General features: G+C 42.9%; 1 non-coding gene across 1 annotated transcript; it reads right to left on the reverse strand.

Moving 5' to 3' along the window:
• Positions 1 to 19,817: 19,817 nt before the first annotated feature.
• Positions 19,818 to 19,925, reverse strand: LOC111821140 (U6 spliceosomal RNA). The gene has a single exon (XR_002824603.1). It is a non-coding gene; the product is annotated as a U6 spliceosomal RNA (small nuclear RNA).
• Positions 19,926 to 20,801: the final 876 nt, after the last annotated feature.

Consider the following 20,801-nt stretch of genomic DNA (forward strand, 5'->3'; position numbering starts at 1 on the left):
GCCAAGAGGGGTTTTGTTGCTGATTCCCACCCTGAGCCTCTTTGGCCATGTCATAAACTGTTGTGGACAAAATGAGGCCAAAGCTTCTAGAGCCCTCACCCTTTCTCTCTACTCATCAGTCACTCTCAGCCACAACACTTCTACAGACCCAATTTCCTTTTCGGAAGAAATACGAATACTAAGTCTGATAGGTAGTTTGTAATTATAAAGCACCTCTTGGATGTTTTCTCTGTCAACAAAATATTTACTGAATGCCTAATATGAACCAGGGACACTGGTAGGCCCTGGGGATACAGAAGTGAAAAGATAGGTAAGATTTTTGCCCCCAGGGAGCTTCTAGCCTAGTGGAAGAGACCTATAGTAAACAAAAACTAGTAAGCAGCTGCCGTCCATTCTCCTCCAACTCACGGCAACCCCATGTGTGCCACAGTAAAACTATGCTCCACAGGGTTTTCAGTGGCTTATTCTTCTGAAGTAGATCACCAGGCCTCTCTTCCAAGGTACCTTTGGGTGGACTCAAACCACCAATTTTTCAGTGAGCAACCCAGCACGTTAATCATTCCAAAAGTGAATGAAGGAGCAAATTCCTTCCTCCATTAGGTCTACATTAGGTCAGTTCCCTACTGAGTTTCTGAGTATTTGTTTGACCTAATTTCCCACAGTTGTGTGGAAGACTTTTGCCCTTCCAGTTAGTAGCCATATTAAACAAGCAAATATACTTACACACATGATTCTAATTGGGGTAGGTGCTGTGAAGAAAAGTGCAGTGAAAGATTAAAGCTGGAGGAGCTGACTGAGATGGGTGGCTTCACAGAGGAGGTGGCTTCCGGCATGAAAGGCATTACTTCTCTACTGCATTGTGTTTAGATTCCACTTGCATTAAGGGCGTGATTAGAATAAATAACCAGTAAAACTCTTGTCGCTGTTAAAAACAAATTTTGCTGGTGTTTCTCTCTATCCCTTTCACCACTGACGTTTGATTATTGAGACCAAGAAACCACAAAGCATCCAGAGATAAATTATTTCTTAACATCATATGTCTGAGTAACTCATTTGGAAAGTACTAGACTGATAGCTCTACAGATCCTTATTTTCTACAAAGGCGATGAGGTCACTGGGGAGGGAGTAGCTTAGGTAGAAACGGTAGGAGGAAGACTTTGTTGACAGTTAACACCCTGAGCAGAGAGTGGAGGGGGCTTTCCTTCCTCCTTCTTTCAGGTAATTCAAGTAATTTCAGGTATTCAGCAGACCTATGGGGGTGGAAAAATGTCAGTTTGAGGACTAAGGTGTGCCTGACCCAAGCCATGATATTCTCAATTGCATCATACACATGCGAAAGCTGGACAATGAATAAGGAAGAATGAAGAAGAATTGACGTCTTTGAATTATGGTGTTGATGAAGAGTATTGAATATACCATGGACTGCCAGAAAAATGAACAAATCTGTCTTGGAAGAAGTACAGCCAGAATGCTTCTTGGAAGCAAGGATGGCGAGACTTTGTCTCACATATTTTGGACATGTCATCAGCAGGGACTACTCCCTAGAGAAGGATATCATTCTTGGTAAGGTGAAAAAGAGAAAGACCCTCAACGAGACAGATAGACACAGTGGAACGAGATAGATAGACACAGTGGCTGCAACAATGGGCTTGAACATAGCAAGGATTGTGAGGGTGGCGAAGGACTGGGCAGTGTTTCGTTCTGTTGTACACAGGGTCGCTATGAGGCAGAACTGGCTCGACGGCACATAACAACCACAACAATGGGGGTGGGATGATGTGGAGGAGAGGAATGTGTGGCAGTGACTGGCTTGGGGATCTACCAAGAAAAGCTTTGAGATTTACTCCTTGGGAACCCTGGGCCTAGATGTGTGTTTTTCCCAGACTGAGTGAAGAGGAAAACGTCCTGGAGAAATCCTGCATACGAGCTGAGCAGCACAATGAAGTGGCTTCAAAAATTTGCATTTCTAGCAGGTTTTCCAGGTGATGCTGATGCTGCTAATCCTGCAAGCAATGCCCATGGTTTCTCTCCTGGTTTCTCTCCACTTCCCACGTTTCTCATTTGTGATAAGGACACTTGTTTTTATCCACACACCCACGGGCGGATTAACCAGTAAGCAAGGTATGCATGGTCTTACTTGTGTTTACTTACTAATCTGTAGTGAATCATTTCAAAAACAGGTGAAATTGTGCACCACAGATTAGTAAGTAAGCACAAGTAAGACCATGCATACCTTGCTTGTTGGGTAATCGGTGCCTGCACACTCTTTAGCCCTATTTCTCCTTTCTGTAACTCTACCTCACCCCAACCCCATCTCAGCCCGCAACTTGGTCTTTTCTGAAATGGGTCAAACACAAAAGAATTAGTTGCTTTGTTTTCTCTGTAACATAGATATGACAACTGGGGCTTTTAAGGGAGCAAGTAGGGCTACCCAATGTCTAGAAAATATACCCCTTCTTCTTGTGTCTTTTGTTGTTCTATCAAGATTGTTTCAGCCTTACAGTTTTCTCGTTGCTGGATTCATTTTCTTTCTCATTAATAGTTTCAACATAAAACACGCTGGTCATGAAACAAAATTGTATAACGTCTACACGGGCGCACATATGTAATGAAGTTTCATTAGAGATAGATCCACTTCAGTGAACCACGTGTTTGGATTTATTTGACAATGAATTTTGGGAACTCAAAAAAGCATTCAAACATAGAAACACTGTTATACATTATAGTTTGGATTGTGTTGCTGAATTACAATATTAATAATGGCTGGAATGTAGTTATTCAATAGAAACAGAAAGCCTTTGAAACCTAGTGTATATTTTACACTTCTGGCACATTGCAATTCAGATCAGCCACATTTCCAGGGTTCGATAACCGTATGTGGTTAGCGGCTTCTGACTTTGACAGCACAGATACAGCATTGTTTTCTATTTCCTCTCTGATTATCCAGGTTTAAATAATGTCATTTTAAAGTTAAAGCATACTTTCAATATTGTTGAGCCCAAATCTCATATTTTACAGATGAGAGAACAGAGTCGTCCAGGAGAGATAAGGTGACTTGCCAGGAAGCACACAGTGAGCTGGGACAGAGAATTCCCAGCCAGGGCTCTTTCCAGGCCATACTGCATGTCTGAGGTGTGGTGACTAATGACACTTGTCTAGATGAGGAATAAGCCAATTGTTGCAGATGCTGTATTCTATGCTTTGCCTCTGACTTGCAGTAGGATCAGCCTAAAATTGTTCCCCTGACGAATTCATTCATTCATTTGACTACCTAATACATGTTGTTGTTAGTGTTGTTACGTGCCGTTGGCCCCCACCCAGTTCATGGTTACTCTGTGTGTTACAGAGTAGAACTGCTCTATAGTGTTTTCTTGGCTGTAATCTTTATGGAAGAAGATTGCCAGGCCTTTCTTCCACAGAGATGTTGGGTAGGTGAGAACTGCCGGGTAGGTGAGAACTGCCAACCTTTCGGTTAGGAGCCAATTGCAAACCACTTACTCCACCCAGGGACGTTTACTACATGCTAGACACTATAAATGCAAATACTTCCTTGAGAATCTCAGTCTGGGAAGACACACAGACAAAAGAATTACAAAACAACATATTGATAGATTCAACAATAATGTGTGTAGGTTTCAAATAGCTCTGAGACAATAAGGGAGAGGATTGATTAAAGAAATCATGCAAAATGGCACGAGTGCAGAGGAGAGTCTCACAGAGAAAATAAGTGCCACTGTAACTGGGCTGAAATTGATACATTTATTCACTCATGTAGTGAGTATTTATTAACCTTGTATTACCATCATTACCAGTTGTCACTGAGTCGATTTTGACTCATGATGACCCCGTGTGTGTTAGAGCAGAACTGCCCTCTGCAAGGCTTTTAATGGCTGATTTTTCGGAAGCAGATTCCCAGGCCTTTCTTCTGAGGCACCTCTGGATGGACTCGAACCACCAGCCTTTTTGTTAGTGGCCAAGTGCCCTAGCAATTTGTGCAACCCAGAGACTCTAAGCTTGTATTAATCCGTTGCAGTCGAATCTGTTCAGACTCATAGCAACCCTATAGGACAGAGTAGAACTGCCCCATAGGGTTTCCAAGGAGCAGCTGGTGGATTTGAATTGTCGACCTTTTGGTGAGCAGCCAAGCTTTTAAACACTGCCACCAGGGCTTCAAGCTTGTATTAGGCACTGGAAATACAGTGATAAGCAGGATGCACAGTCTGCACGCCTCAAAAGATTACCTCCTAGAAGGAGAAACAGACCAAAAGCAATGTATTCAAATGAATAAATAAATTACTAATTATGAAAATAGGAAATAAAACCTTGTAGTCAGATAGGAGAATGATGGAATGGGTGGGGGAGCTGTAAGAGATAGGTGGGACAGAGAAAACCCTGAGACTTGTATTAGTTAGAGTAAAACTGGCTGTTACATTTATACAGGGAAACTCCAAAAGATATAAAAGCTCAAAGATAGTACTGTACAAGGTTGTTTTTGTTGTTGTTCTCATATAAAATCCAAAACGAATACTGCCTGATCAGCAGGTAGCTTTTTTTTTTTTCATGTAGTGATACAGGACCCAGGCCCCTTCCATCTTTTGGCTCTTTAATTCCCAACATGTAACTTTCATGTTTGCTATGCTCTTCTGTGTCATGTCTGTTTTTTATTTTTGGAGGAGGGTATCAGGCCGATAAATGATATGCATTTTTTTGCTTATAGTCAATTGTCACATCTAAGTGCAACGGAGATTGAGAAATAAAGTCTAGTTGTGTGTCCAGGAAGAAGAGGAAACAGCCTGGGGAACATCTAGCTAGTTTCTGTCACAGATTCAAAAGAGTGAAATGATTTATCCGTGTAAAGAATCGAGGGAAGGATATTCTTGGCAGAGGGAACAATTGTAAAGACTCTGAGGCAAGAAAAAACTTTGTATTTTGAGGAGCTGGGGTCAGAACAGGGAGGCTGATGCATGGAGAGCAAAGGATGGAGTAACCCGAGAGAGCGGTAAGGGAACAAACAAGGGTCGAATTTGGAGAAGGGTTTGGGATTTTACTCTCAGTGCACTGGAAAGGCATCAGAGGATTCAAGCAGAAAAGTTACATGAGCCAATTTACATTTTAAGAAGAAGCTGTGCATCTGTTATAGATTGAATTGTGTCTCCAAAAGGATATGTTACAGTCCTAAGACCTGGTATTTGTGAGCATGATCCACTTTGGAAATAGGGACTTTGAAGATGTCATCAGGGTGGGTCCTTACCTAATCTGCCAACCAGTTGCCACTGAGTCCATTCCAAATCATGGAGACCCTGAGTATGTCAGAATGAAACTGGAAACTATGCTCCACAGGGTTTTCAATGGTTGATTTTTTTTTCCCACCATGCCTTTCTTCTGAGATACCTTGGAGTGGACGTGAACCTCCAACCTTTTGGTTAGCTGCTGAGTGCATTAACCATTTGCACCACCCAGGGACTCCCAATCCAATCTGAGTGATGTCCTTACAAAAGAGAAGAGACACAGAGAGACAGACTGAGGAAGGGTGGCCATGTGAAGATGATCTACAAGCCGAGGAATGCCTGGTGCTACCAGAGCTGGGAGAGATGAGAAAGGACCTTCCCCTAGGGACTTGAGAGGGATCGTGGCCTGGCCAATATGTTGATTTGGACATCTAGCCTCCAGAACTGTGAGACACTACATTTCTGTTGTTATAAGCCACCGAGTCTGTGATAGTTTCCCTGTTATGGCAGCACTAGGACATTAACACTACCTCTCTCTGCGTGATTGTGTAATAGTCTCCAGCAGCACCTGCTTCTGGGGCAGGAGAAGAGAGGGCAGATGCATGCTGATGACATCATTAACCATAAAAGTCCTTATTCAGTACTGGCTAAAAATGTAGTATAATTGGGGCAGAAGGCCTGAATTTTATTTTTGTTCCCACAAACTTCAGCAATGTCCTATTTTTCTATACTGCTCATCCTGCTCCCATAGTGTCCCATATTTCCCATATTTCACTAGGGCTGAAAAGTGGGGGTGGGGGTGAGGGCGGGTGGGTAAAGACAGCTATGAGCATGTGGAAGTTAATTCAATATCTGGTGTCCATTTAGTCTCTGTGGTACTTAAAGGGCCTGACAAGAGCCGAGCAATTAGTACAAGTGGTGATATCGGTTGCTGTGAGGATGGCAGACACCTGTTCCTTGGGAAGTTGGTGACATTGTTAATTCATTTCACACCAGCCCGACAGGAACAACTGGATTGGAGTAAAAGATCAGTGATGAGGAAGCAATAGGATTTTCCCTCTCCTGAGAGACCCAGTTCCCCTCACCCCTGGTGTTCTCATTTCAGCTTTATACAGCTCTGTACTTTAAAACCAGAACTCTCACATTAGACTTAGCATGCACTTTACAGTTTTGCTAGTTTTCCACAGCTTTTTCTTTCTTCCACACTCTCTTGTTTATTGCCTAAGGCAGTAGCTGTCAAACATTAGAGCATCAGAATCACTTGGAGAGCTTGTTAAAACACAGATTGCTGGGCCCAATTTCCCAACGTTCTTAGTCAGTAGGTCTGAGATGGGCCCAAGAATATGCATTTCTAACAATTGGATGGTGACACTTCATCTTGCTTCCTTTGGACATGTCATCAGGAAAGACCAATTGCTAGAAAAGAACATCATGCTTGGTAGAGGATCAGCAAAAACAAGGGAAACCCTCCATGAGATGGATTGACCCAGTAGCTACAACAATAACACGCTGTTACACATAAGGTTGCCATGAGTTGGAGCCAACTGTACAGCAACTAACAACCACGACCACCACAAGTTCCCAGGTGATGCTGGTGCTGCTGATCTGGGACCACTGAGAATCACTACATGAAGACAGGAAGCATAGCTCTTTGGGGTCCACTAGCAAGTTGATTTAAAACAAAGCAAAAACAAAAACAAAAACCCCAGTTGTTGTGGAGTCAGTTTGGAGTCATGAAGACCCATTTGTGCAGAGTAGAACTGTTCCATAATGTTTTCATGGATTTGGACCTTTTGGAAGCAGATCATAGGTCTTTTTTCCAAGATGCCTCTGGGTGGGTTCCAATCACCAACCTTTTGGTTAGTAGCCATGTGCTTAACCATTCACGCCACCCAGGGACTCACAAGTAGCTTTAGAGTCCTTAAAATATGTCACCCTGGCCTGGAGATCGACTGCTGGCCTTCTTGGTAAGGTTTTCTTCTGCACTAGCACGTACAAAGGGTGTGTGAGCATGAGTGTGAGTGTGTGTGTGTGTGTACAGACATGTGAGCACATGACTTCTGAGCAGTCTTCAAAGACCACTGCCTCGCTATACAGGTGAAAGTAACCAGTGATAAGTTCCTGGCACTGATATGGTTGGGACAAAATTACTTACCCTTTCTCTAGGATTTGTTTCATGTGATAAAAAGGAAAAACGATATTGTCTCTGCCTCTTAGAGATGTGTGGGAATTAATTAACAACCATGAAATCCTTTGACTTTATTCGTATTAACTAAGCATCTACTTCATGCTAGCACTGCTGTGAAGGATATAAAGGTGAACAAAACAGAGTAAGTCCCTGATCAGGTGGAGCCTTCATTTAGTAGAGGAGATAGGGAATAAACAAATAGAAAGGTAAATACGTTTTAAAGACAATAGATGCTATGGGAGAAAATAGAGCAGAGCAGAGAAATAGGGTGTGCTGCGGGTAGAGGAATTTGCTATTTCTGTGAGTGCGTGTGTGTGTGATGGCCAGGTAGGCAGCTCTGACAAGATGATATCTGAGCATAGACTTGATGAAGGGATGAGCCTTGCAGATTTCTGAAGGAGAGAGCTCCTGGCAGAGAGAACAGCAGGGGCAAAGGCCCTGAGTTGAGAACATCCTTGGGGTTTCAACGAGCATGCAAGAGGCTAATGTGGCTGGTATGGAGTGATAAAAAAGGGGAGAGTGAAAAATAAGATCAGAGAGTCAACTAGGCCAGACTGTGTAGCCTTGTAAGCCACTGTAAAGACTTTGGTGAGGTGTGGCAGTCACTGGAGGGTTTTGAGCAGAGGAGGGGTGTAGTATGGTTTATAGACTAAAAGGAACTTTCTGGCTTCTGTGTGGAGAGTGTGCTGCAGGGGAGTAATGGTGAAGCAGGAAGAACAGTTAGGATACGGTTTCCATAACAAGGCAAGTGGTGATAGTTGATTAGATCAGGATATAAAGGTGAAGGTGGTGACAGAAGGTCGAATTTTGGAGATATTTTGAAGAAAGAGCCAACAGGACTTACTGTACTGTATTTTAGATGTAAGGTGTAGGGACAGCAGGAGAGAGAGAGAGGAAAAAAAAGAGAGAGAGAGGGAGGGATCCTGAGCAAATGAAAAAATGACATTGTCATGAACTGAAATGAGGAAATCTGCCAAAGAAAATGGAAATGGAAAAAGGAAATGTAACAATAAAAGAAAAACAACAATAAATGAAATAAAAGAAAATCACTTAAATTCTACAGCCTTAACAGAGCTGATGTTTTTATCATTTTTCCATTCCATTCCACATTCATATCCACTCACGATTTACAAATAGTAATAGTTCATATTGTTGAATGGTTAATATATGACAGGCACTGCGTAGAGCATTTGATATGCATTACCTCATTTAATCCTCACAACAACTCTGCAGTAGGAAACAATATGTACCCAGAATAAAGATGAAAAAGCTTAGTCAGGTTAGGCAGCACCCCGTTTGTGAGTGGTGGAGCTGGAACTTGAATCCGGGACTGTCTTTAAAAATCTCAGACCAGAAGAACTAGATTGTGCCCAGCTACCACCAATGACCACCCTGAAAGGGAACACAACAGAGAGTCCCCTGATGGAGCAGAAGAAAAGTGGGGTGCAGAACTCAAATTCTAGTAAAAAGACCAGACTTAATGGTTTGACTGAGACTGGAGGTACCCTAGAAGACATGGCCCCCAGATTCTCTGTTAGCCCAAAACTAAAGCCATTCCCAAGGCCAACTCTTCAGACAAAGATTAGACTGGACTATGGGACATACAATCATACTCGTGAAGAATGTGCTTCTTAGCTCAAGAAGATACATGAGACTAAATGGGCAGCTGCTGTTCGGAGGTGAGATGAGAAGGCAGAGAGGGTCAGGAGCTGGTTGAATGGACACGGGAAATCCAGGGTGGAAAGGAGTGTGCTGTCACAGTATAGGGAAAGCAACTAGGGTCACATAACAATGTGTGTATAAATTTTTGTATGAGAAACTCACTTGAATTGAAAACTTTCACTTAAAGCACAATAAAAAAAAAACTCAGTTATTACCTACTACACTACATATCTTGGTATTCATTTTTTTTCTAAATCTATGGAGCCCTGGTGGCGCGGTGGTTAAGAGCTCGGCTACTAACTGAAAGGTCAGCAGTTCGAATCCATCAGCTGCTCCTTGGAAACCCTATGAGGCTGTTCTACTCTGTCTTATATGGTCGCTATGAGTTAGACTCGACACAACGGTGGATTTGGTTTTGGTTTTCAAGTAGCACAGAAAGCCCTAAGTCTTCCAGTTTTTGGAGTCATCCTTTCCTTTTTCTTGTACTGAAGGAGTTCCTCACCTCCCACAATATTCCTGTCTGCTTTTCAGGACTTACTTTCCCTGAGCTTTCTGAAATAATAAAGCTGAAGACCACCAGGGATAGACTTGTACTCCATAAAGTGAGGTATATTAACTTGCTGCAACCCAGGAGCATCCTCCAGGGAAAAAACATAGAGTGCCTCATCAAACAAAGGAAGAGACAAGGCTATTATAGAATTTGGGGAAAAGGTGAGATTTAGCTAAAATTTAAGTAAAGCAGGGTTTTGATGAGTTCAAGGAAAGCAGGGCTGTGTGTAAAGGGGTGAACACCAGCCTGGGCTGAGAAGCTGAGTCGGGTCCTGTTTCCTTGGAAACTACACGGTGAAGGAAAAGGAAGAAGGTTGATATTGTATCCAAAAGCCCCTTGTCTGAAGCTCTGCACCTGGGCTGGAAATCAAGGTTCTTCTCTGAGTCAAAGAAGCCTCAGCTCCCCCAGCGGGAGTAGGAGGTTCCATTGTTACTGATGTGATTTCCAACAGAAAAGTTGCTGAGAGTCTATAACTTTAGAGAATGAGGTCTCTCAATGCTATGTCTTTTTGTTCATTAACAAAAACAGTTTTTCACAGGTTCACAGAACAAAGCTGGCTTTGCTGCTCCTAGGCTTTGTTCCCGTGGCTGCTGTTTTTCTTGCCCACCAAGCTTGCCCAGCTCTGACCCTGAGTCTGCCCATTCCCATAAGAACCACTAACATTGGTCTGCTGTGTAATTTGGAACCATGGCATGGATGGGACATTGAAGGCAACATGTTGGAATATTAATATGGCTGTCGTAAAAATCATTTCCCTGCCTCAGGAAGTGGCACATTGGCTGAGTCTTGCTTACTGCCAATTTTTCAGGCCTCTCAGAACAAATGCAGACTTGTCTTCAAAGAGCATGGTCCAGTGAGAAAGACAGACAAAAAAATAAATGATTTAAATAAAATACACAATTAAAATTTCTCTCTCCTCTTCTTGCCCATGTTGGGCTTCTCACTGCCCTCTCAACAGAATATTCTCAAACATGCCTACTATCTTATGCATGGCTGTTCTCCTCTTTCTTTCCCTTCTTCCAAATCATGACTAGGGTGGCTGCAGTCTCCCTTATCTTTCATATGTAGAGAGGTTCACCAAGCTGGAGGGAGGGGAACAGGAGCCTGGCTGAGTGGGGTCAAGAGAGCACTGGAGGAGAGGCAATGGAGGGGAGGACGATGAGCTAAGAGACTCCCTAACGCACATTCGTAGGTCTATCCCCTTTGATACCAGTGATGCCGTTATAATAGGCTCTTAAGATACATAAGCAGGTGCAGCATGATTTTATTTAAAATATACATTTGTTTTAGAGTGACAATAGTATTATATCAAAAAGGCTGACTTGAATTAGAATTGACGAGACATTTTGAAATTTTGAAAAGACATTAGACAGCTTCTAGAATGACACTCACATTACCAGCCAAGGAGGAAACCCAGAGAGTTACATGACTTTCCCAGGTCTCATGGCTGCCATGAGGTGAAGCTAGGATTGGAAACAAGGACTTAGGACATCTAATCTGGGTTCTTTCTTCTCCACCCAACTGTAGGCTCTGAATTGCTTATTGATACTCCTTGTACCAAAGATATCTTAGGGTCTCCACGATTGTTTTCATAGACATTGTAACTTTTCCACTGGTCTTCTTTTTTTACTCCAACAATACGTTCTGAAAGAAATATATACCCAGGACTGAAAATTCCAGTTACTGTTGAGTCGATTCTGACTCATGGTGGTCCCACGTGTTTCAGAGTAGAGCTGTGCTCCATAGGACTTTCATCACCTTTCAGAAGTAGATTATTAGGTCTTTCTTCCAAGACACCTCTGGCTGGGTTTGAACCACCAACTTACTGGTTAATAGCCAAGCACTTAACTATTTGCACCACCAGGGCTGCTTTACTAGGATTAAAGAGATATCTTATTACTTTATAGCTCACCACTGTCTAGAAAGACCATGCAGTGAGCAGCATCAAAAAGCACATGGAAGAGTAACATATAAATAAATTAGAAAAAGCATTTATATATATATATATATATATACATATATATATATATATATCTCAACCTGTACAAGGAGTCCTGGTGGGACAATGGTTAAGCACTTAGCTGCTAATGGAAAGGTTTGCAGTTCAAATCCACCCAGTGGCTCGGTGAGAGAAGAGCCCCACGACCTGCTCCTATAAAGATTACAGTGTAGCTAAAACCCTATGGGGACAGTTCTACTCTGCCACAAGTGGTCACTATGAGTCAAAATTGACTCAACAGCACGTAACAACAACAACAGGGCAGTATAGAAATTAAATATTTTGAAAGTGACTGTCATTAAAGCTTTTTGTTAAATACAAACTAATCACGAAAGGATGAACTTGGAAGAGAAACCATGTGCCCCATGCTGTTTGATCATGAACTGTCACAACACTTGAAAGGCTGAGGCCAGGTGTTTTGGTCACACTCGGCTTACACTGTCAGACGGACAAGGTCTCAGGGACTAGAGTTCATACCAAGGAGTGTCACACAGTTCCAAAACTGCTACCTCTCCTACCACTCCACTTTCTGCCATGTGACACCAGGGAGACCTGTGTGAACATTTCACACTATCACTCACCACGGCTGGCCTGGTGCAGACAGTGTGGGTGGGCCCGGAGGATTGTGCTTTCTGGACACCCAGGAAATCTCTCTGCCCAAAATAATCTCCCTTGCTGCAGAATAAAAGAGCAAAGTTGGAGCTCTTCCTCTTTGTGGTAAACATCACCTGTTGTCATTTAAAATGTAGGCTAGGACAAAGCCTCATCTCTGATGAAGCAGAAGGGCAGTGACAGTGCCTTATTGCGGACCGGTTTCTATGACAGTTTTCTTCTGCGACCAGAGAGATGAGATAGCTTATAGGAGTTCATCCCCTCATTCCTGTGTTCGTTCATTCAGCAAATAATAATGAGGACCCACTATGCACCTGGCACTGTTTTAGATGCGAGGGTTATAGTAGTAAACAGAAGAGACAAAAATCCTTGCCCTCATAGCGCTTATATTCTAATGAGGGGAGACAGTGAAGAAACAAATAAGTAAATAGATAGTCATGAAGATGGCACAGAACTGAGCAATGTTTCATTCTGTCATACATAATGTCACCATGAGTTAGCGCCGACTCAATGGCAATTAACAACAACAATAGATGGTGATAAGTACTTTAGAGGAAAATAAAGCAGAGGGAGGTAAGGAACACCACTGAGGGGGGGACTGGTGATGCCCTTTAAGCAGGATGATCAGGAAAGGCTTCCCGAAGAAGCAAAGACCTCAAGGAGGGAAGCCATGTGGTTATGGGGGGTGGGGGAGTGCATTCCAGGTAGAGGGAACAGCCAGTGAAAAAGCCTTGAGGTGGGAATATGACAGTGACTGAGGAGCAAGGGAACCCGTGTGGCTGGAGTGGCAGAAGTGGGGGAGAACAGAGGGGGATGAGGTCAGAGGGCTAGAGGGAGGCCGGATCATGCAGAGCCCTTTTCTCTGAGTACAATGGGGACTACTGTGGGCTGTTGAGCAGAGGACTGACATGTCAGGCTTGAATGGGAAAGTACCACCCTGGCCACTGTGTAGTACAGAGGAGAGGGTCAGCAGTCAGGTAGGTCGGGAGGCTGTGACTGCAGCCCAGGTGGGAAATGATGGTGGGTGTCATGGTTAATGTTGTATGTCGACTTTGCTAGGCTATAATTCTCAGTGGTTTGGCAGACACTATCTATCACCTCTCATTCTGTGATCTGACGTGAGCAGCAGTCAGTTGGAAGACGAGTTTCCTTGGGGGTATGGCCTGCATTCATGACAAACAAATGTTCTAGTAAAGCTCTCTCTCTCTACCCTGCATTTGTCTCGTCATCCTCTGACTTCCAGTTCTTGGGATGTGAGAAGCTTTCTGCCTGCTGCCTGACCTATCGGTGTTGGATTTGGATTTGCCAGCTCCCGCAACCCATGAGCCAACAGCCTGCTGCCTGACCTGCAGATTTTGGGTTCATCAGCCCCTGCAACCACGTGAGTCAGGAGAAGCCTCCAGTCTTCTGCCTGACTCACAGATTTGGAACTTGCCAGCCTCCACAATTGCATGAGCCATTTCCTTGAAATATACCTCCCTAAATATATTTATAAGTACATATGCTTCACTGACTTTGCTCCTCTAGAGAACCCAGCCTAAGAAGCAGGGATGCTGAAGAGAAGAAGACCTAGAAGTGCTGCCTTCTTCGTAACTGTCTATTATCGATTTTGTCCTAAATGTCTCTTCCTGACTCTAGAACCATCTAGGAGCCCACTGGAGGGGCCATCCACTGGCACCTTCCCCTGGGCCTCAGGCCAGCCTCACAGACAGAGTGTGTGTCCTGGGGTGGCAACTCCCTGTGACTTGAGGCTCGACCCTCGTGCAGAAACACCTTCTGATTTAAGATTTGCTTGCTGCAGAATTGAGGGCACCAACTCTCCCTACCTCTTCCTAGTTCTGACCCCTGTCCTATAATTGCCAGCCTCTGTGTGATCTTGGACATGTTGCTAAATATATAAGTTCCATGAAGACTAGCTTTTGTAGGATGGAGGACACGCGACCTCCTCGTTTATGGACTTGCTCAGACAGGTGGCAGGAGCTCGGAGCACACGCAAGGGCATCTGCTGGGCACAGATGGATCAGAGTGCATGGTCCATGGCCTGGGCCCAGCACGTTTGCTGAGGTCTAGAAAGGCAGATCCTGTCCCTCCCCGCCTGTGCACAGGAAACCACAGATGACCCAGCAATGAGGTATGTGTGGTTTTATCAAAGCTCCGAAAGTGGGGTCTGAGGCTGGATTGTACGCTTCTGGGAAAATGCCTCCAAGCCGGGGAATTTGTCTTTTTTGTCTATAGCTCCATTAAAAGCTTCATAGTGATAAAATCCCCAGGCAGAAATGGCCTTTTTGTAAATGGCAAGAAAATCACTGGGTTCAGATTTACTGTGTTTGTCAAAGGAGCTAAGCCAGAGTGATTTTTCACACCTAGTGCTCTCTCTCATCCACTGTGAATGTGACAGAACAGCCCAGTGACGATGAGATAATTTGCCCTGACTATCTTCGAGGTCTATTTCCTTAGAAAAGACTATTTTTAAAATGCTCAGAAGATAATCTTCCTCAGATTTGGCTTTTTTTTTTTTTTAAGTTTAGAAATGCCATTCTACAATACTACCACAATTAAAAATGCATTTATCCTTTCACAAAGAAGTCCCACTTATGGAGTTTATCTCATAGATTCACGTCCTTCTATAAGAAATGGCATCTGCAGAGCATTGTTTGGAATAACAAAGAGAGGAAAGCTTAACAACAAAACAAAACGACACATCCACACGATGGGATACTACACGGCTGTAAAAGGCAATCAGGATTATCTCCTTTTAAAGATTTGGTAAGATTGCTGGGGTATGTTGCCCAGTGGAAAAGAGCAAGAAGCCGAATGTGGCTATCTTTTGTGTAAGAAATGATGGAAAGCAAGCATAAATTCATTTTGTTTGTGTGAGTACAAAGAAACACTGGAAAGGAAAAAAGAAATTAATAAAAATGGTTCCTTTGGGGACAAAGGAGTGGAGCGGGTGATTGTAACGCTACCCAGTGTTTTCTTTCTAATAGAGGTTTTGTTTTTTTGTTTTTTCTTTGACTCTCCGTTTCTTCCTCCCCCTAACTCCTGGTAGCCACTAATCTTCTTTTGTCTCAATTGATTTAGCTGCTCTAGGTATTTGTCCTTTTGTGTCTGAGTTCTTTCACTTAGGATAATGATTTCAAGGTTCATTCATGTCGTAGCACATATTAGAACTTCGTTTCTCTTTATAGCTGAATGATACTCCAGGGTATGTATGTACCATATTTTGACTATCTGTTCATCTGTTGATGGACACTTGGGTTGTTTCCACCTTTTGGCTATTGTGAATAATGCTGCAGTGAACATTGGGGTACATGTGTCTGAGTTGCTGCTTTCAAGTCTCTTGAGTATATACTTAGGAGTAGAATTGCTGGATTATATAGTAATTCTATGTTTAATGTTTTGAGGAACTACCAAACTATTTTCCACAATGGCTATACCATTTTACATTCCCTCCAGCAATGTATAAGTGTCACAGTTTCTCTACATTCTTGCCAACACTTGCTCTTTCCCATTCTTTTGATAATAGCCACCCTAGTGGGTGTGAAATGGTATTTTGATTTGTATTTCCCTAATGACTAATAAGTTTGAGCATCTTTTCATATGATTATCGACCATTCGTATATCTTCTTTGGATAAATGTCTATTCACATCATTTTATTAGTAATAATAAAAAAATTCTATTTTATTTTTTAAGTACACATTTTACTGCAGTAAATGTATACATATATAACAACGTATTTGCCATTTCATCATCTTTACATGTTCAATTCAGTGGCATTAACTATGTTCATTATGTTGTGCAACCATCACCGCTATCCATTTCCAAATTTTTCTATTACCCACAACAGAAGTTCATCTAAATGTATTATCACCTTAAAACTTCCTTTTTTTTTTTTTTTTTTTTTAAGGAAAGGTAGGATACACCAAACTATGTCTAGACCCCCAATGGCCAACATTTTAGCTTCTGACAGTGAGGCTGGGAGGTTCCAAGAGTTTCGATAATCACATAATTTTTGATCACCTTACTTTACTAGGCAGGGCTGGAAAGGCGGCTACAGAGTGAGAGATGAAGAAGACCCAGGACCTGCCCTGGAGGCACTCACAGCCTAGTGAAGGATACGGGTAAGGAAATAGCTGGTGACAACACATTGTGCCAAGTGCCACTTGAGAGGAAAGTACAGAGTGCCATGAAGCTTTATGGGGACTGGAGGAAAGGCAGCTAGCTGGAGGGGTTGGGTGGAGACAGTCATCACAGCCCTCCACCGGAGGCACCTGAGACCTGAAAAATATGTAGGTGTAAAGAAAGAAGGGAAGGGAAAGAATGTACAGAGGCTCCACCGTGTAGAGAGAAGAGGACCAGAGTGTGGAGAGAGTTAACGTGCTTTGGCAAATGCAAGTTGTTCGGCATGGAAATAGAGGGAATGTATGTTAACATGACGTGGTAAGCTGATGATGCCTCTCAAAGATATGTCTACGTCTCAGTCCCTGCAACCTTGAAATATTACCTCATTTGGAAAAAAGAGTATTTGCAGACGTGATTAAGTTAAGGAGCTTGAGATGAGGAATTTATCCTGGATTATCCAGGTGGGTCCTAAATGCAATCACATGTATCCTTATAAGAAGGAGGCAAAGGTAGATGTGACACACAGAGGTGATGTGAAGACAGAACAGAGAGATCTGAAGATGCTGGCTTTGAAGATTGTCGTGATGCAGCCACAAACCAAGGAATGCTGGTCACCACCAGAAGCTGGAACAGGCAAGGAAGAGAGTCTCTCCTACAGTCTCTGGAAGAAGCATGAGCCTGCTGACACCTTCATTTTAGCCTGTGGTACTGATTTTGGACTTCTAGCCTCTAGAACTGTAAGAGAATAAATTTCTGTTGTGTTAAGTCACCTAGTTGTGGTAATTTGTTACAGCAGCCACAGGAAATGAATACACATGGAATCAGTGGAATGTTGAAGACCAGGACAAAGTGATCAGATCATGAAGGTCCTCATATGTCATATTGTGGCAGATGGTATATTTACTGCTACCAATATCTTTTCTCCCTTTTTTTTTCCTCAGAATATGGCCTCTTGGAATAAAGAATATATTTCTCAGCCTCCTTTGTAGATGGATATGGCCAAGTGACTAAGTTCTAGCCAATGGGGTGTAAACGGAAGTGACGTGGAAAGCTTCCAAGAAGTATTCTTCAAGGGGTGTTCCTTGTCTTCCTTTTCTCCTTCTACTGGCTGTAATGCAGACATGGTAGGTAGAAACAGAGCAGCCATCTTGGACCAAACGGAAAACACATGTAGAGGTCTGTAGTGCAATAAGATTTAAGTGCCGACATTTATGTAAGAAAGAAAGAAATTTCTGACCTAGTTTGAGTCACTGCAAAGATTTTATGTCCCTTGCAGCTAAATATAATACCAACTAACCTGGGTTTTAAATTTCCACTATATATTATCCTCAGTGGTTTAGGATTATATTTCTAACATATCTAGCTTCCATTTAACAGTGCTATCTCAAGCTAGGAACCCTGAGTTTAGTCTATGAATATTTTTGGTCTGCACAATATCTTTGAATGAACATCTCCTTATTTTTTTCTGTTTGTTCTCTGTCTTTCTGAGTCACTGAAAAGCCATTTCCTGCAAGCTTGATATCATGTGGTTAAATCACGACAGTACAGCACAGTGGCTAACAGTGTGGACTGCAATGTCAAATCGCCAGGATTCAAATCATGCCTCTGTGACTTACTAGCTGTGTGCCCTGAGACAAAGTATTTATCCTCTGTAAGTACCAATGTCTCCATCTTTAAGCTGAGGAAATGAATAGTCCTTACTCCATAGCTTTGTTGAGAGGATCAACTGGCTGACATAAAACATGCAGATCAATTAGCACTGTGCCTGCCTGGTCCTTAGTAACTGCCCAATAAGTGTTAACTATTAATGTATGGATGGTCTACATGTGTCTTCCATTTTTGAGACTCTCTAAGCAGCTTTCAAACATAGTCTCATCAACATACCCAAAACTTTCTGCTAAAAGTTATATGAGTACATTATATTTCTCCTCTCTACTTATAGGTACAAAGAAGTGAACTTATGTTTCTCACAAGGCATGAACATAAGTAGAAACCAGATCCTGCAGTTCTCAGATTAAAGATAATATATTTGAAAGGATTTAGTAGGTTATTCAAAGCTTTATAAAGGAAACGTGCAAACAAACCCCCTCCCCCGCTGCTGTCAAGTCAACTCCAACTCATGGCAACCCAATGTATGTCACGGTATAGCTGTGCTCCATAGGGGTTTCAATAGCTTATTTTTGGGAAGTAGATCACCACACCTTTCTTCTGAGGTAACTCTGGGTGGACTCAAACTTCCACACTTTCAGTTAACCGTCAAGCACATTAACCACTTATACCACCCATCACCACCGGTTGCCCTGGAGTTGACTCTTGCACCACCCAGGGACTCCTTAGAAAGAAAGGTCTTGGTGTTATCTAGTTTTCCTTGTTTTATCTAAATGCTAACAGGCCGGCACCATAGTGACTGGCCCTTCACTCTTTTTTATTTTTTTATTTTAGTAGATATATATGTTGTTAGTTGCTATTGAGTTGATTCCAACTCCTGGTGACCCCATGTGTGCAGAGTAGAACTGCTCTATAGGGTTTTCAACACTGTGACTTTTTGGAAGCAGATTGCCAGGCCTATCTTCCAGGTGCCTCTGGGTGGGTTTGAACTGCCAAGCTTTTGGTTAGTAGTCTGGCACTTATGTTTGAGCCACTAAGGGACATATATATGTGTGTGTCTGTATATATGTGTGTATGTATATATGTATGTTTGTATATATTACATATATAAATGTTTTCAGACATATAAAGTCATGTGCCGCATAATGTCTGTTTGGGCAACATCCGACCGCATGTATGTCCATGGTTCCGTAAGTTCAGAAATCTCCGTCGGAGAATGGGACATAGTGGATGTAACTGGATGTAGCCACCTTTGTGCCTCTGACCAACTTGTGCTTGGGGAACCTACCCTGGGCTTGACCTGTGCCCCTAGACCTCATCTTTATTGAACTGGGCAGCCTGCGCCTCCAAAGGGCCAAACGCCTTTCTGAGAGCCCCAGGGCCTCGCCTAAAGGCCCAGTCACCGGGCTCTGCCAGCTGAGCATGCGTCCTTGCCTTGTCCTTGCTCCCCTGGGACCCAACCCACCGACCCAACCCAGGCAGCAGCAAGCAGAACTCCAGGCCCTCCTGTCCATTGGTAAGGAACACTTCCACTATCTCAATGTTGCCATAAGAAAATAATATGGTGTTCGCATAACATCCAGATCACATAACGTCCTATTTCACAGAATGTATCGTTGACATAAGTGATGTATTGCTTAACATCCATGATATATGTATAAGAAAACATTTGCCATTTTGACATTTTTTGCATGTACAGTTCAGCGACATTAATTACGTTCATCATGTTGGGAAACCATCACGACTATCCATTTCCAAAACTTCCCGTAATCCTTAACAGAAGCTCAGCACCCCTTAAGCAATGACTCCTTTTTCCTCTCTCTCCCACCACTGGTAACCACTAATTAAAAAATATGGAATGCTTTCTAAATTTTCTTGTCATCCTTGCTGCGGGGGTCATACTAATCTTCTCTGTATCATACCGATTTTAGAGTACATGCTGCCGAAGTGAGCATGCCCTTTCACTCTTGTGTTTAAGTTACCATCTGCCCCTTTCCCATATGACTCCACTGGATGCCACAGTATCACCGGAGGGGAGGAAGGCTCTTTCCCCACTGCTATCATCACCCCAGACACTGATCTCCCACTCTGTATCACCTCCCACTCACTAGACTAGTGCAAAAAGGGGGAAAATGATCCCTTTGAGCATTTGCTCTTATTGGTAGAAAGAATGATGTGAGTACAAAGTACTCAATACGGAATTATATGGCTGTTCCTCTTAGGATATATTTCATGGCTGACATATAGGGCACAGAATAGCTATTAAAAGATGCATGTTTGACTTCGCATATATTGCCTCTGAATTTAGGAAGACATTTTTAAAATGAAGCAGTACTATATTTTGATGAAGACTATGGGTTCTTGAAAGGAGCCCTGGTGATGTAGCGGTTAAGCACTGGGCTGCTAACTGAAAGGTCAGCAATTTGAACTCACCCAGGAGCTCTACAGGAGAAAGACCTGGAGATCTGCTACCCTAAAAATTATAGCCTAGAAAACGCTATGGGGCAGTTCTACTCTGTCACATGGGGTCACTATGAGTCGAAATCTGCTCAAAGGCACACAACCACAATGGGCTCTCAAGTGAGGCTGCCTGGATTAAAATTCTGACTCTGCCACTTTCTGTCTCTGTGAATTTAGGCAAGTCACTTAGCCTCACCTGTAAGTGAGGATGGCAATCCTGGCCCTAAGTAGATAATATGGAGAAAGAAGAGGTACTATACTTAATGCATGTGCTTAGCATAATGCCTGCCCCCCATTAAACACTCGATAAGTGTTGGCTGGGTTGAATACTGATGTCCTTCAAAAGACAAAGTCTCCCCCTCCATGAGCAG

The sequence above is a fragment of the Trichechus manatus genome, unplaced genomic scaffold, assembly GCF_000243295.1.
Source record: "Trichechus manatus latirostris isolate Lorelei unplaced genomic scaffold, TriManLat1.0 scaffold00067, whole genome shotgun sequence".
Lineage (NCBI taxonomy): Eukaryota > Metazoa > Chordata > Mammalia > Sirenia > Trichechidae > Trichechus > Trichechus manatus.